Below are 18,025 nucleotides of genomic sequence, written 5' to 3' on the forward strand. Positions count from 1 at the left end.
GTTTTGTATTATCACATGTGTTTATTTTATGATTATGAAATTTTCTCAAACATAACATTTGAAGTAGACATATAAATATTTCCGATGAATTTTGTATCAACTCAAAATAATAACAAATAAGGAAGTTATGCCCTTAGTAAGTTGACCCAAAATTAGGGTTTCAGTCAAAATGACCTAAAATGTTTTGAAATGAATGATGACCTTCCAAGTTTCAAATGGATTTTTGATGAACATGAAAGTTGTTCATATGGTTATTAAGAACATATTTTCTCTTGGGGTCATCTTCATTTGACAAATACATCAAACGTTATATCTCAATGGTGCTCAGCTTAGTCAGATGACTTTAACTGGTCAACTTTTCAAGGCCAAACTTCCAATCTTGATGAATAAATGATTTAGGGGCCTAAAGTAGGCTCACATATGCATAAAATGATGAATGAAAGAACTTCCCTTGATTAAATTTGATCATAGATTGAGATTGCTTCATGGGCAAGGCACAGTCAAAACACAGTTGAATTAGGGTTTCTTTGGGAAACAATCTTCAAGCCTTTTGGGTTATCTTGATCAAATTGGAAAATTGAGATACTTGGGAGACATATATGGTGATTAGGAGCTTTGTGGACCATTGTCATGCTTTTTCTCATCTTCATCTAGCCATTTCAGGGGCTTAAGAGCCTCCTAGGAGCATTGGAGCACATGATCACTTGAGCTTCAAAACAAAAAGAGTTAGTGACATATTTTTGTGTTTTTGGTTAGTAATCAAATAAGAAAAGCAATAATATAAAATACAAGCATGCTTGGTGGCCTCAAAACACTCACACAAGTTCCAACCCTAGGGTTAAGGAGCCAAACATGCTATGATCCTTGAGGCAATGCACTTGTGTAATAACATGATGCCATGAGGGATCTTAGGGTCAAAATTAGGGTATTACAGATGCCCCTATTTAAGGTCATTCTAGCCGGAGATATGAAGGTTAAAATCTTCGTCTCGACGAGATAGAATGAGCTTAAATAATAACAAAGAGACGAATTTTGGTCCCTAAGAGACCTCATGATGCAAATGTATGCATGCAAAATAAAATCTTCATGGTGAATAATTGCCACAAAGGAAAAGAAATCGGAAGAAACTGAAGATCCATAGGAGTACACACTCACTAGGGAGACAAAGACTCTGGGGAAAATAAGGTAAAAATGCGTGAGCAGGTCACGACTTGAAAACTTGCTGGAGACACGAAAGGATTCCACGAAAATAAATCGATGAAAGGACTCGAGCTAACGCAAAGATGCATGTATTGGGGAATATGTCAATACAACAAAACTATCCATAAAGGATATATCGCATAAAAATCCGGACTCAGACGAGGATGTCCACAAAGGACTCAGCTGAGGAAGAAACAACGAGATATTACCGGTTACTGGGTAATAAACTCAAAGAGAGACATGTTATCAAAACATCGGTTACTGGGTGAGAGAACAACACGCTCAGGGAGAAAGAACATCTAAGACCGGTATAAGGGTGAGAGATATCAATCATCCGAAACATCTGAGGAGGACCCAAAAGGCATATCTCAACTCAGGAAAATCTGACTCCACAGGGGACAAAAAGTTATAATAGGGAGCAGAAGGAAGGAACACCAGGGATACCGATTACTGGGCATATAATAGGTGACCAACCAGGCATGAATTGGGAATATATCCAAGACACTCATCATCCGAAAGGAGGGCTGAAAAAGCAAACTCGACTTACAGGATGGACATTCGATTCCGCAAGGAAATACGAATCTTACTCGACTGGGGAAGACAAAGACTTCGACTGGAGAGCACATGCGATATATTATCTATTACCGTCATGACGTAGATAACATACTCGCATGGAAGATTATCCACAACCAATTACTGGGTTAATGAAGGATAAATCGACCGAAAAGAAAGGGCATCGGGATACCGGTTACTGGGTATATAATCATTACCAAACAAGGGTAAATGAAAGATGACTCGCAATGGATAAATTGTCTGACAAAATAAATTATCTAAGAGATATATCACCGGTTACTGGGTGGTATACTCAAAAAACGAAGGAATATCAATACCGATTACTGGGTAAAGATAACCAACAAAAAGGGGATTACATCTACCGGTTACTGGGTAGAAAACTACAGAAATATGACTTACAACTACCGGTTACTGGGTAGAAGGCCACAAAATTCATTGGAGAAAAGATGAACAATAACTGGTTACTGAGCAATTGAACAACTAAACGACAGGGAACAACAGGGGATAACAAGAAAGGGATTCAGTCTAGGAACAAACTAGAAAGACACAATCAAACAAGACTCAACCCGATGAGGATATAACTCAGGGGAGTAATTCCCATCCCAATACACACCGGGAGGAAACTGAAACAATAATCATCCACGAGGACATAACTCAGTGGGGAAAAAATAAGAAACAATAGATACTTTCTGCCTATGGGGCTGACTCTATATGGAGAGCTCAGACACAAACATCTGCTTGGGGAAGAATATTTCACCAATAGCAGGAGATAACAAGTAAGGATATATGGCAAAGAATGCAACATGAATATCTGAATGTTATGATTATGCATGTATATGCATGATTCGTGTATGATTAATGCTAACGAACAGACATATTTATCATAGACAAGTCCAAGAATCACGAACGAACACCCGACACAACATCTCAACAAGAATGGGCGAAGCCTACTAGAGAACTCAGCTTGGGGAACAACCCGAGCAGGATGAAAATAAATCATCGGGGATATCAAACTTTATCCCAAAGCTACACTCGTTGAGGATACAAAGAAGATGTATTCAGGAGCAGCGAAAGAAGATGATCAAACAGAGAACTCAAACTCTGATGGGGATTATCTCTGGAAGAAGAATAATCACGGGAAGACGTCGACCACAACTGGGGATATGCAAAGTCACAGCTTCCAACTGCAAGAAACAACACCCTGCACAGGAGGAGTCTTCCGGGGGCAAACAATCCTAACATAAGGAAGATGCAGAAGATTTATCGGGGATTTTTCCATTAGCTCTCGGGGACAGGTGGTTGAAAAACAGTAAGATCCTTCGGAGAAGAAACTCTACTGGGGAAGCTTATCAAGGAATGATGTGAAACTCCGTGGGGAACGACCACCAACCAGATACACATCAATCAAAAAACTCCCTTCTATCTGCTTGAGAGGAAACTCTGCTAAGGGGAGAAATATCATTTTGCTCCACTGGGGAAGGAAATAAACATCTTCAACACCAGCTCTCAATGCTAGAAGAAATCTTCAGACCCAGAGAAGACACCAACATCAAACTCGGATCAGGAAACCCTACCGGGACAAGCTGCTAATGTTCTCAAAGGAACTACCCTGGTTGAGGAAATTGGAAATGAGTCCTTCGTCAACAAACGACATGCTAGGGATGAAAAGGGAGACAATCCCTTCATCCATTGCTCTAGGCAACTTCCTGCTGAGGAGACAATTATCTGGAAAGATAGCCCTGCAGGGAACACATGCTTACTCCGTTAGGGATTTCTACTCATGTTGGGGAAAGACAAAATCCTCGTGAGTAGAATAGCATATCAACTTTTATCAATCTATAAGGGATTTTAGGTCAGTCCCCACAAGGGATGACAACCATATAATTGATAAAACACAAATGCTAGTGCCTGATATAGAGGGATACACGTCTCTAAAAGATCAAGGAAAGAACTGCAACAGAAGGGATCATCCACAAATCAACCAATACAACCAAACATGGATTGTTAGAACTCCGCGGGGGAAGCAAGCATGTATGCACAAACAAACTATCTGGGAATGCGTTGGATCAACATCCACAAACTCTGCTATGAGAAAGCAATCCAATAAGATGGGTGTGGCAAGATAAAATTTCCTTAAGGAGGTGGGGTGTTGAATATTTAAATTGATTTGGGTTTGTTAGTTTTTGGGTCTAAAGAAATTGAAGTCCAAATTTGTGGTGTAATTGGTACAACTTCTAGAAGCCTGTTCTAGAGAGATTCATGGAGCTCCCTAGAAAATAATGATAAGTTAGAATTTTTTTCTAAAATAATAGAGAAAATTCTAAAGAGTCATTTATAACCATTAGATTAGGTTTGTGGTGGCAAAATCCCCATTGTTGATTTAGACATACCAGTAGTATAAATAGAGGTGATGAATTTAAGATTGTATCAAGCCAAAATTATAAAAACTCAATAATACAAGTAATCTTCCCCTTTCCTAAAAACTTCCTATCCTCTCCCAAATTCTTAAAAGTTTTCTCAACCTATCCGAAACATCGTGTTAATCATTAGTGCAATGTGACTATTTTGTTTTAAGTTGTTATATGTTATATAAACATAAATTAAACAAGAATGTGAAATACCTTTGCTGATAAATGTAATAGTTATATTCTTATTACAAACAGAAACACCTCTTCACATTATTAATAACGTTAGGTAGACAAACCCTAACTTTAAATTCAACGACGCTACTGCTTATCCTTTCTCATACGTACCTTCAACTGTTAATACCAACTCAATTTTTTGAGATTTAATTCTTCCATCTATTTAATTTCATTCGTATTTGATATACAAATCTTTACTAAATCTTGATCTAAATCATGCAGCTTTCATTCTAAAAGTTGAAGATGGAGTTTATTTATTTAGAGGAAATCTATACTATGCGATTTCATTGGTCTCTTGTTAGAGATATTTTTTCCATTTTTCGACCATGATTTCCTTGATTAAACGAGGTAAATTTTATTTTAATTTATGATTTTTTTTGTTGTCATTGGGATTTTAAGGTCTTGTTTAGGTCAAATGTTTGTGATTATAAATTTTACTTTTCTTCTCTGTCTTTCCTGCTTGTACCAATGAACAATTAACATTGAATTTCATCTTAATTTGATTTTTGTTGATGTTGATTGTGGTTCATAATCAAGAAAGAAATCTAACCTCAGAAGAATTTAAGCAACAATTCACACTTCAAAAGAGTTCCTGCCAAAGAAGGCCAACAATTTGATATAAGACTAACCGTTGCAGACTTTAAGCATTATACCTGCCTTTGTATTTCCACGGTGAGAAAGTGGAGTTCACCGGCAATGATTAAGCAGAAATATCTCAAGAGCGAGCTTGTTAGGGGATAACAATGATAGGAAGAGAAAGCGGGTAGAAGATATATAGTGTGGATGAGTTGAGAAAATTCTAAAAAAAATTCTTTCATGTGATTTGATTGATCCCTTGTCAGGGAGATTTTTTCTTTTTCAACGATGTTGATTTTCTTGATTAATGATTTTGGTGTCATTGGGATTTTAAAGTTTCTATTATGGAGTTTTGTTGAGGTCAAACTTTTGTCATTATAAATTATATATTTTCTTATGTATTTGTTTCTTGATTAATGATAACTGGTTTGAGTATATGCTTGGTCTCTCCATGATGTAGTTTTTACTTTTATATTATCATTATATTTGTTTCCCATTATAACAACTTCAAATCATATTAACACATATAAGAAATTATAATCCAAAACAATACTTAGCTAATTTTTTTATTACCCATGAGTTTGTTAGAACAACAACAATGTAATGATGAATGCTCTTAGTGCAGCAATGACAATGTTATGACATAATGATACACACATACTTGCATGTAGAAAATTTGGAATAGAGGAAAGAGAGTAATGTAGAGATAGTTCTCATTGAAAGTTTAAGATTACAAATAATACCACCATGAACTTAATGCATTGTAAAAAATTTATGCTGGATTTTCTTATGAAAAGAATGGTTAATGGACCAACTAACAAATAATACCACCATGCCCACTTAGTAAGAAATGGTTTGAATCTCTAAAATAAAATCAAAAATTCTAAAATTAATTTATAATAAAAGATGATGAAATGATTTCTAAAATTAATTTAAATTTTAAAAATCAATTTGATCCTCCAAAAATTAATTTGAAATTAAAATGAATTTGGGAAAAGATTATGACACAATGATGAATCTAATAACAACATCCAGTGGATTAATGAATCCAAGTGATAGCAAGACCTTGAAGGAAATTGAACCATGGCCGAAGGAAATGAATGGATGAATGTATCAATGAATCATACACTAGAAACATGTAATCAAGAATTAAATGGCTGATTCTGAATGAACATGGATCCAAGAGTGAAGTAAGGTATGAAACCAAATGGATACCTGGTTAACAAGACATGTGCTAAACCTCAAAGATCAAGGCATGATCATGCTTGATCAGATGCCTCAAGATAGGTGATTTACCATGCAAGTGAAAGGATCTACCAATGTCATAAACCAATGGATTAGGGTCTGATTAATTGATCCATCTCAAATTACTGATGAACCCTAGTTTCCACTACGTGTAAGCCCAAACCCATGAATTCAAGTCAGCTATCTTCTTGTGTTGAAACATGTTTATGCAGATGAAATGAATGCTTATGATGATATGAAAATGACTGGGGTTAGTGATCTATATGAACATTATGAAGGGTATGGTGAATTTTGGGAAATGACAGTACAAAATAAAAGGCGTGGAAGCTTGTCAAATCCGTGTATGGATTAAAAAACAAGCATTGAACCAATGACATCAAACGTTTGACTTTGTCATTGCAAGATTTACTAATTATTGGGGAGACACACAACTTAGGGGAAGATTTTTCAATCATTATCAAAATAAGAATTCAAAGAGTCTGTCACCATCAAAATGGGGATATTGTGAAGAATACATCTTATATCTAGTCCAGTTTTGATGAATACAAAGATTATCAAAAAGAAAAGGATCAAAAGTGTCATACACATCAACGATGAAATAGATCAAGAAGGTCCAACATAGAAATTCAAGTGAAGATTTGAGACAAGTGATAACTAAGGTGCTCATTGCAATTTTTATTATACTACTTTAAATTGCTCATAATTTCATCTCTCACTTCATCTAAAACCTGCTTGCATCATCATGCATGGCTATCTAAAAACACTTTTCATCAAACTCTTGTGACAAGTGTTTGTACACAAAGTTGTGTGAGAACATTGTGATATTCCTTTGTCTCTATGTTGATTACATATTGATCATTAGCAATGAGATGAATGGAATTTTAGAAACCAAGAGGTTTCTAACTTCCACATTCAAGAGAAATTTTATGAATAATTTAAAAGTTAAACATGTAAGTCAAACATATAGCGTCAATGAGGAAAAACTGTGTAAAATTTCCAGGTGAATCTTAAGGATTTGGACCATATAAATGAGGCATATTGAACTACCATATTTTTTTTATTTATGCAAAAAATCTGGTATACCGAATTTTTCAACAAATCTGATACTTTTCAATATTTTCAGAATATTTTGAAATATCGGTAAAAATGTACCAAACTCTTTGAAATCTCCGGTACGAACACAAACCCCTACCCAAAAACTGCCGAATTTTCCAAAAAAAATTCACTAAACCTGCATCAAAATGGAAAATTTTTCAAAAAAACTAACAAAAAAATACTTAATATTTCAAAAAAACTAATAAAAAATCAAACCGAATTTTCCAAATTCAGGTAAAAATGCATAAGATTTTTCTCTTGGAAAAATTTACGTACCGAACATATCAAAATAACTACCGAATTTTTTATTTTTACCAATTTTACAGGGTGAATGGTTTTTTACATAATGTGAGTTTTAGAAAGGTAGATAATAAAAAGGGTACTTTTGTTATTATAAAATTATGTGGGGTGACAGGTCGGGGGTGACATAATAAATTTTCTTTAAGGAGAGGGTGTCAAATATTTAAATTGAATTTGGGTTTGTTAGTTTTTGGGTATTAAGAATTTTAAGCCCAAATTTATTTTTTAATAAGTCCAACTTCTAGAAGTCTATTCTAGAGAGATTTATGGATTTCACTAGATGTGGATAAGTTAGAATTTTTTTCTAAAATACTAGAGAAAATTCTAGAGAGTGATTTATAGTCATTAGATTAAGTTTGTGGTGACAAAATCCTAATTGTTGATTTAAAAATACCACTAGTATAAATAGATATGATGCACTTGAGTTTGTATTAAGCCAAAATTATATACACTCAATAATACATGTAGCCTTCTCTTTTCCAAAAGTTTTCTGTCCTTTTCCAAATACTTAAACACTTTCTCCACCAACCCAGAACTTCCTTCCAACCATTAGTGCGTTGTGATTATTCTATTTTGAGCAGTTATATGTTATATAAACATAAATTAAACAGGAATGTGAAATACCTGGTAAATGAAATAGCTATATTCTTATTACAAACACAAACACCTTTTCACTTTATTATTTGACTATCAAACTCACACCGATAAACAATTTTCATAGTGTTCCACCACTTAACCATACTCCTATTATATAATATAATAAAATAAATCCAATATTTTAAGTTTTTTAAAAATAAAATAAATATTGGTGTGCATTTGCACTATTTCTTTAGATCTGATTCAACTATCTATTTAATTTCATTTGTATTGAATATTCAAATATTTACTAAATCTTGATCTAAATTATGCAGCTTTACTGTAAGCTAATGAAGATGAAATTTATTCATTCGGCAAAAAATTCTACAATGCAATTTGACTGGTCTCTTGTCGGGGATATTATTTTTCGTTTCTCGACCCTGATTTCCTTGATTAAATGAGGTGAATTTGATCTTAATTTATGATTTTTGATGTCATTGGGATTTTGAGGTTTTGTTGAAGCCCAATGTAAATTTTGATATTAATTATAAATTTTATTTTTATTTCCTATTTGTCCCACTATCGCCAGTTATAATTGAAGATTGAGAGGGACACTAATGGCATGCTTCGGTGTCAGCTTCTCCTGTGTTACTCTCTGAATTTGGACCTACATTTGGTAACTTGTTAGGCTTTGTAAGATCAATGAAATCAACTGCGGCTCTCTTCTTAGAATTTCTGAATGCATGATTATCCGTGAAAAATGGTAATTTGAAGGAGTTCCTGCCAAAGAAGGCCTTTGTATTTCCACGGCGAGCATGTTAGGAGATAACAATGATAGGAAGAGAAAGCAAGCAGAAGATATTGTGGATGAGTTCAGAAATTCCAAGTCATTCTCATCTTCGATGTATTATATGTTAAGTTTGTATATTAGAAACTAAAAATATTTATTGAAAAATAGAATGTATTCAAAAATTAATTCAAAAGTAAATTAAATATTAAGTGAATTTCATCAAATTATTCTATGTATTTCTTATAGATTTATACCATTTATTTAGATAATTATACTATGTTAAAAATAATTATTTAACTAAAATTTATTAAATTATTTGTAAAAAAACTATAAAAGATATTTGAAAAAAAAATTAATTTATTTAAAATGTTTAATAATGAAAGTAAAAAAAAAAATTAAAATTAAGATATAATAACAATGCATATATATTTTATAAAGATATTTGTGTTACATAAATAAGAGAATGGTTGAATATTGCCTTTTGTTCAATAAAAACAAAACAAAATAATATAAAATACTCATTTGTTACTATTAATATCATTATTATTATTATTATTATTATTATTATTATTTTTATTATTATTATTATATTCAACCATTCTCTTATTTATGTAACATAAATATCTCAAAAAATATATATGTATTGTTACTATATCTTAATTTTTTAAATTTTTTTGACTTTCATTATTATACTTTTAAAATAAATTAAAAAGTTTTTCAAATACCTTTTAAAGTTTTTTTACTAATAATTTAATAAAATTTAGTTAAATAATTATTTTTAACATAGTATAATTATCTAAATAAATAATATAAATATATAACAAATGCATAGAATAATTTGATGAAATTCACTTAATATTTAATTTACTTTTCAATTAATTTTTTAATACATTCTATTTCTCACAAAATATTCCTAATTATTATTATTACTATTAATATTATTATTATTATTATTATTATTATTATATTCAACCATTCTCGTATTTATGTAAAATAAATATCTCAATAAAATATATATGTATTGTTACTACATCTTAATTTTTTAAATTTTTTTGACTTTCATTATTATACTTTTAAAATAAATTAAAAAGTTTTTCAAATATATTTTAAGGTTTTTTTACTAATAATTTAATAAATTTTAGTTAGATAATAATTTTTAACATAGTATAATTATCTAAATAAATAGTATAAATATATAAGAAATGCATAGAATAATTTGGTGAAATTAAATTAATATTTAACTTACTTTTGAATTAATTTTTTAATCCATTTGATTTCTCACAAAATATTTCTAATTATTATTGTTGTTATTATTATTATTATTATTATTATTATTATTATTATTATTATTATTATTATTATTATTATTACTATTATTGTTATTATTATATTCAAGCATTCTCTTATTTATGTAACATACATATCTCAATAAAATATATATGTATTGTTACTATATCTTAATTTTTTAAATTTTTTTGACTTTCATTATTATACTTTTAAAATAAATCAAAAAGTTTTTCAAATATATTTTAAGGTTTTTTTACTAATAATTTAATAAATTTTAGTTAGATAATAATTTTTAACATAGTATAATTATCTAAATAAATAGTATAAATATATAAGAAATGCATAGAATAATTTGGTGAAATTCAATTAATATTTAACTTACTTTTGATTTAATTTTTTAATCCATTTTATTTCTCACAAAATATTTCTACTTATTATTATTATTATTATTATTATTATTATTATTGTTATTATTATATTCAACCATTCTCTTATTTATGTAACATACATATCTCAATAACATATATATGTATTGTTACTATATCTTAATTTTTTTAAAAAATAGACTTTCATTATTATACTTTTAAAATAAATTAAAAAGTTTTTCAAATATCTTTTAAAGTTTTTTTACTTATAATTTAATAAAATGTTAGTTAAATAATTATTTTTAACATAATATAATTATCTAAATAAATAGTATAAATATATAAGAAATGCATAGAATAATTTGATGAAATTCACTTAATATTTAATTTACTTTTCTATTAATTTTGTAATCCATTCAATTTCTCACAAAATATTTCTAATTATTATTATTATTATTATTATTATTATTATTATTATTATTATTATTATTATATTTAATTTACTTTCATCTAATTTCTAGTTCCATATCTCTTATTTTTTTAATTTTCTATCGGGATCTGCATTCTAGGGCTCTCCCTCTTAGAGTCACTTAGGGCTACACATTATTCTCCAAATGACTATTTTTTTACCTGTAGTCACTCCACACGTAAGTGATAATTTAGATGTAAGGGATGATTGTTACAAATAATTTGCTTAATTATGTATTAAGGTCATTTCCAAAATATAAATATTCAAAAATTTAAATGGCTCCATTTTGTTTATTCGATAGAACAAAAAATGCATAGCACAAAAATATTAACCATTTCAATTTCCGGTAAGCTAAACAATTTATACATTCATCTTTAAACAATACCACAACAACATATATTAAATCATAATGCAAAACAATACTTTGAAATATAGATATTAATATTTTTTAAACATATTAATGTATAACAATCTAGATAGAAATATTTCCCATATGTACAATACTTGTTAAATTTATGAACAATATAACATTTATAATAAAATTATAAACAATATTAGAACACACTTTTTAGAGTTTTTAAGAAGACAATGCTTAAACAATACAAATGTATACAAATATATCTAATATATTAGCCATTTCAATTTTCTGTAAGCTAAACAAATTTATTCATTCATCTTTAAACAACAACACTTTAAGCCTATTAATGTATAACAATCTAGATATTAATATATTTTTAATACAAATTAGAAACGATATAACATTATAATAGAAAATATTTATTTAAAAATTTTAATAAAAAAATGCTTAAACAAGTATGTCTCAGTGTGATGATAATAGGGATATAATATATCTATTTATAAAATAAGAACTCTATTACCATCTATCATCGATATATATGTTGGCCTACACATTATTCAACATAAATAAGAATTAATGTATAAAGCTCATTATTATTGTAAGACTTAAGCATCTCCGAAATATCACATTTACAACATTAATTTATTTTATAAAATCAAAACTTAGAATGACTATAGCCCATCGCAACACAATCGATTGTGTGATAATAATTTGAAAGAAAATACTTTTAAAAAAATCTCTCGGTTAACAACACATTTTTGAATTTGGCCGGTTACTAAACATTAAACAAATAATCTCAAGATGCACCGCTTATTGAACAATACATCCAACAAGAATTAATTGATATTTAATAATGGAGTTAGCTATATCGTTATTGATACATCACCTTTCATGGTTACAAATATCACCAACTCCATCAAATATTAATTTGTGTGGAGCGTATAATAAGCAATGATATGTCATTATAATCCAATAATAATAGTGCCATTTTCTTTGTTACTCCTCAAATTCACTCATATGACTTAAAGCTAGAGAAATCACGATAAGATACCATAAAGTCTCAGATCCAAAACAGTGTATACAACAAGTTTTGAGGTCCTAAAACATTGAGTTATGATATCATACTTGATTATCGTAACGCCTAAGCCACAAAATAGCATTGATCACCGACAATGTGATTCCAACAACACCGACAAAGGGATGTTTCCTGATCACTGTCTTGTCATCCTCAAATATTATAATTCGTTGTGGGGACTAAAACCATATCGGTTTAACAAATCACTAGTTAGCTCATGATAATTTTGTACAGGTTGTTCTTTCTTGTTGGTCTAGTTCTTTATTTCAATTTTGGATGTTATTATTTTTTACGGAGAAATTCAAACCTCTTAAAGTGGTGTTAAAAAGTTGGAAGAAGCAAGTGTTTGATAATTTAGATTTCCAAATGTATTCTTTTAGATAGGGGGTCAAGAATTTTGATTCTATGATTGATCATAGATCTTTATTCGATGAGGAGATTCATATTCGTTTTGGTAACATTGTAGAGCTTTGTTCTTTGTTACTGGTTAAAGATTTTTAAGTGTCTCAATGATCAAAATCTAAGTAGGTTAAGGAAGGAGACTCTAATTTTGTTTTCTTCAACTCTTCAACCAAGAGTAGGAGTATGAAGAATGTTATTCTTTTCTTAAAGGTCGACGATGCTTGGTTGGAAGAGGTTGTGGAACTGTGTTTTTGTAGGTCATTAAAAAGGAAGCTCTCTTGAATACAAACATGCTTTTGATGATGGCAACTAGTACTTGATGAAAACAACTAAAGCCAAGCCTAAAGGTGTTAAGGATGCAACCAAATCAATATGGTTTGATAAGTTAGATTCTCTGATGATGGAATATAAATGGAATATAACTTAAGACCCATCTCAAAGTAAAGTTCAAGCACGTGTCTTTAAAGTGGATGTATCTAAAAAGTCTTGAAGTATGTGAAGATACACCTTGATGTTCCTGAGTGAATAACATTGTACATGCATAAGAGCTTCCTTGTAGAATTATATGATTAATCACACACACATACACACACACACACATGAACCCACACACACACACATACATACATACACACAGATACACATGCATACACACACACACACACAAAAGTTTTCAGACTTAGTTTTCTCAAGAAAATATCGCTAATAATTTCTTGAAGTCGTGCCAAATGATTTGGGAGTTGTTAGAAAAATTACGGGCTCAGGATAGAATTGAGAGAAAATCCATCAGTGGGAACTGTCAATTCATAGGTTAGATCATAATATTTTGGGTTAGTAAGAGACATGCAACTATTGATCTTTCTACAGCATAAGCAAAATACATATCTACTGCTAAATGTTGCACACAACTGCATTGGATAAAATATTAGCTAGAGGGTTATTATATTTAAGGAAATAATATCCATATCTTTTGTGACAATACTGCTGCTACTTGTTTAACAAAGAATCAAGTTCAACACTCTAGAACCAAGCACATTGAGATTAAACATCATTTTATTAAAGACTTTGTTCTGAAGGTATTATAGATATTCAATTCATTGATAGTGATCATCAATAGGTTGACATATTTACAAAATCCTTAGCTATTGAAAGATTTAATTTTATAAAAAAAATGAGCATGGTCTATGTAAGACCCTAATTTTGACCCTAAGATCCCTCATGGCATCATGTTATTGCACAAATGCATTGCCTCAAGGATCATAGCATGTTTGGCTCCTTAACCCTAGGGGTGGGACTTGTTTGAGTGTTTTGAGACCACCAAGCATGCTTGTATTGTATATTATTGCTTTTCTTATTTTGATTACTAACCAAAAGCATAAAAATATGTCACTAACTCTTTTTGTTTTGAAGCTCAAGTGATCATGTGCTCCTAGGAGGCTCCTAAGCCCAATGAAATGGCTAGATGAAGATGAGAAAAGGCATGACAGTGGTCCACAAATCTCCTAATCATCATATATGTCTCTCAAGTATCTCAATTTGCCAATTTGATACAGATAACCCAAAGGGCTTGAGGATTGTTTCCCAAGGAAACCCTAATTCCATTGTGCTTTGACTATGCCTTACCCATGAAGCAATCTCAACCTCTAATCAAATTTAATCAAGGAAAGTTCTTTCATTAATTATTTTATGCATATATGAGCCTATTTGAGGACCCTCAATCATTTTTTCATTAAGATTAGAAGTTTGGCCTTGAAAAGTTGACCAGTCAAAGTCATCTGACTAAACTGAACACCATTGAGATATAACTTTTGATGTGTTTGTCAATTGAAGATGGCCCCAAGAGAAAACATGTTCTTAAGAATCATATGAACAACTTTCATGTTCATCAAAAATCCATTTGAAACTTGAAAGGTCATCATTCATTTCAAAACATTATAGGTCATTTTGACTAAAACCCTAATTTTGGGTCAACTTACCAAGGGCATAACTTCCTTATTTTTTATGATTTTGAGGTGAGACCACATTAATTGGAAATACGGATATGTCTACTTCAAATGTTATGTTGGGAAAAATTTCATAATCCTAAAATAAATATATGTGAGAATACAAAACATTATAGGTCATCTTGGACCTAATTCATTGAATTTGAAAAAGTACCCAACTTCAAATACCCATAACTTTGTCATAGAAAATCCAAATTATGTAAACTTTGAGTCTAAATTGATCATCTTGAGAATATATACAATGTTTATGTTGGAGGTATTTCCATTTGAAGCTTTAATCATGAAAATAGAGGGGTTTGATTAGGCTTACTTTTGGTTAAAATTTTCAAAGGTGACTTAAACATATTTTGTACCTAAATTTTCACAGCCAGTTTTCAATAATTTCCAAATGCCAAATGAATTTTTGCCCAACAAGACTTTTATTCCTTATTTCAAGGGCTTCCCAACCATTACTCACATTACTTTTTTGGACTTACCATTGGTGAGTTTCGAAGACCTCTTCATTTATGTGCATTTTGGCATTTCATGTTATAATTTTGTATGCAAGCCAATTCCCTCCAAATTGCACGTCCAAATCTATTCCATGTGGTATCAGCAAGATGTTTCATCCATCATTAGGCCTGCTACACGCTTGCACAGGCCCATGCAAGCAAATTTCAAATGCCATGCACACGAGGGAAGCATGATGCACAACCAATTTCAGCTATAAATAAACACTCCCTCTCATTCATTTTGGAACCTTTTGGAGATCTGAAATGCTGCAACATTGAAACCATAGCCATACCAAAGGAATTTTTCCGAATTTTTTCTCACTTTCGAGCTTGAAATTCAACATCATTAGTTGATCTTCAAAGCTTAATTCCTTAGCCTTTCATCTCCACTACATCCCTAGAGCAAAGAGGAGCCAAGATCTTGAAGGTTCCGTGGCCTGAAGAGCTTCAATTCAGAGGTATACCTTCAAACTTTTTGGATCTAGAACTTGCAATTCAATGTAGTATCCTTGTGTTTGTGTGGTTTTCTGAAGTCCCCACACTTGAGACAAGCCAATGGTGGTTTCAATTTTCCATCTCGTGCATTTTCAGTTTGAACACCATGATCTTCCAATTCACATTTCTCTCAATATAGGGAGAGTGAGGAAGATCCATGGATACAGTGGTGATCTCCATCACACGAGCTTCATTTCCATGTCCTTACTTTTCATTTTTGTTAAACTTTTTTTCTCTGCAACTGGTGGCCGAATTCCGTTGGTTCGCCGGAGAAGATGATGGTTTCCACCACCACCACAACGTGTCTTGCTTCCTGGCCCTTGGATCACCTTGCCACGTTTTAATCCTGATCATCCATTGTATTTACTTGTTTTAATTCATAATGTCACGCGTTTGACTTGGATGCACGTTGCACCCTCTCATCTGAGTCATCTATCCATGCCACGTCAATTAATGAGGTGCATCACGCGGTTGTGGTTTTTTTTCCAGATAATTCATTTTCTTTTATTTTCAGTTAATTCCTCCTATTTTCAAAAATTCATAAAAAAAATTATTTGAAGTCAAAAAAATATGGGACCAATTCCAAAAAAATTCTTGAAAAATCTAGTTTCATATTTTGATTTTTAATTATTTTTATGACTTCATTTAATATTTTTTGTGAATTATTTGGTTTTTAATAGTTTAATTTCATTTTAAAATACTTTCTGACTTTTGAAAAATCCAAAAATATTTTCCTAGCATTTATGAACCATGATAAATCAATGAAAAATAGTCTCATCAATTTCTTATTTGATTTGAGATTTATTTGAGATTTTAATCCATTTTGTGCTATTTTTAATGGTTTTTAATTGTTTTTAATTGCTTTCTGATTTCAAAAATTATTGAGAAAATTAGTCAAAGTTTGTTTGGCTATGTTGAATCTATGAGAATTTAATTGGACTTGTTGAAGTTGATTTGATTTGAATTTGAGGTTTGACCTTATTTGTTTATTTTTTATTTGAATTTTATTTTAATTCAAAAAATAACCAAAAATTATTGTTGACTTGTAATCTTCATTTCTTTTTCTGTTTGGTGTTGATTGATATTGGATTTGATACTTGTCTTCTTTTCCATTCCCTTTCATCTTCATCCCATTCTTTCCATCAATGGCCAATGAGTTAAGTTCTTATGGTTGGTCTTGACAAATGAGAGGTTTAACCTTCTTTGATCCAAATCAAACTCAACTTGATCCATGATCAAGTGTGTTGTTTTGTGTCCAAGATAGGTTGCTTCTTGGTCAAGCAAATCACCTAAAGACAATACAAGGCCCTTCCCCTTTTGTTTAGGCATGGAAAGTTTATAGAGCTTGGCTTACTAGTCATGATCTCTAACTTGTGTTCTTTGCCTATATTTTTATTGACCGGCCTCAGATAGGTGTGACTACTACATTAGTCCACTTACGATTGCTTAACATAGCGCTACATTGTCTGATAACAAGCTAACATAACTCCACTAATTACTAACTTTAATTTGAGCATTTAATTTCTTGCCATTTACTTTTAATGTCATTTATTTCTTGCTCATTATTCATATTGATTTTCCATTTGCTCACTTGAGTACATATTTTATGTTTATGTCATTTTTATTTTGCTCATTTGAGCTCATTATTGTATATAAATATATTGTTATCTTGTGTTTGTTTTGTGTTTGTTTTGTGTGAACCAAATGCAAAAGGGAGAAAGGACTTAGAATTAGGACTTACCTATGCTTAAAGGAGTTCAAGAGCAACTAGGCCTTATGCCTTTAGAATGCTAAACTTGTTGAAGAGCAACTACGCCTCATGCCTTTAGAATGTTAAATTTCAAAGTTGTCATCAAAGGACTTCTCATCCAAACTAATTCTTTGTCCATTCCCATTATTGTGTTGTGAAATTTTTGATGTTTGCTTTTGTGTGATAGGGATCCTGCCTTGAGATTGTGAAAAAAGGACCATTGTCATGAGTAGCCAAATTAAGAGACAAGACAAATGGAGATCCTAGGAGCTTGAATTGAAATTGTTGTTTGCTTGTTTGTGTGCTAAGTCCAAAGGAAATGAACATCTTGAA

General features: G+C 30.9%; 1 long non-coding RNA gene across 1 annotated transcript; it reads left to right on the forward strand.

The window, feature by feature from the left end:
- The first annotated feature begins 8,082 nt into the window (after positions 1-8,082).
- Positions 8,083-9,221, forward strand: LOC127107495 (uncharacterized). The gene is made up of 3 exons (XR_007795743.1): positions 8,083-8,258; positions 8,543-8,669; positions 8,797-9,221. It is a non-coding gene; the product is annotated as an uncharacterized LOC127107495 (long non-coding RNA).
- Positions 9,222-18,025: the final 8,804 nt, after the last annotated feature.

The sequence above is a fragment of the Lathyrus oleraceus genome, chromosome 7 (assembly GCF_024323335.1).
Source record: "Lathyrus oleraceus cultivar Zhongwan6 chromosome 7, CAAS_Psat_ZW6_1.0, whole genome shotgun sequence".
Lineage (NCBI taxonomy): Eukaryota > Viridiplantae > Streptophyta > Magnoliopsida > Fabales > Fabaceae > Lathyrus > Lathyrus oleraceus.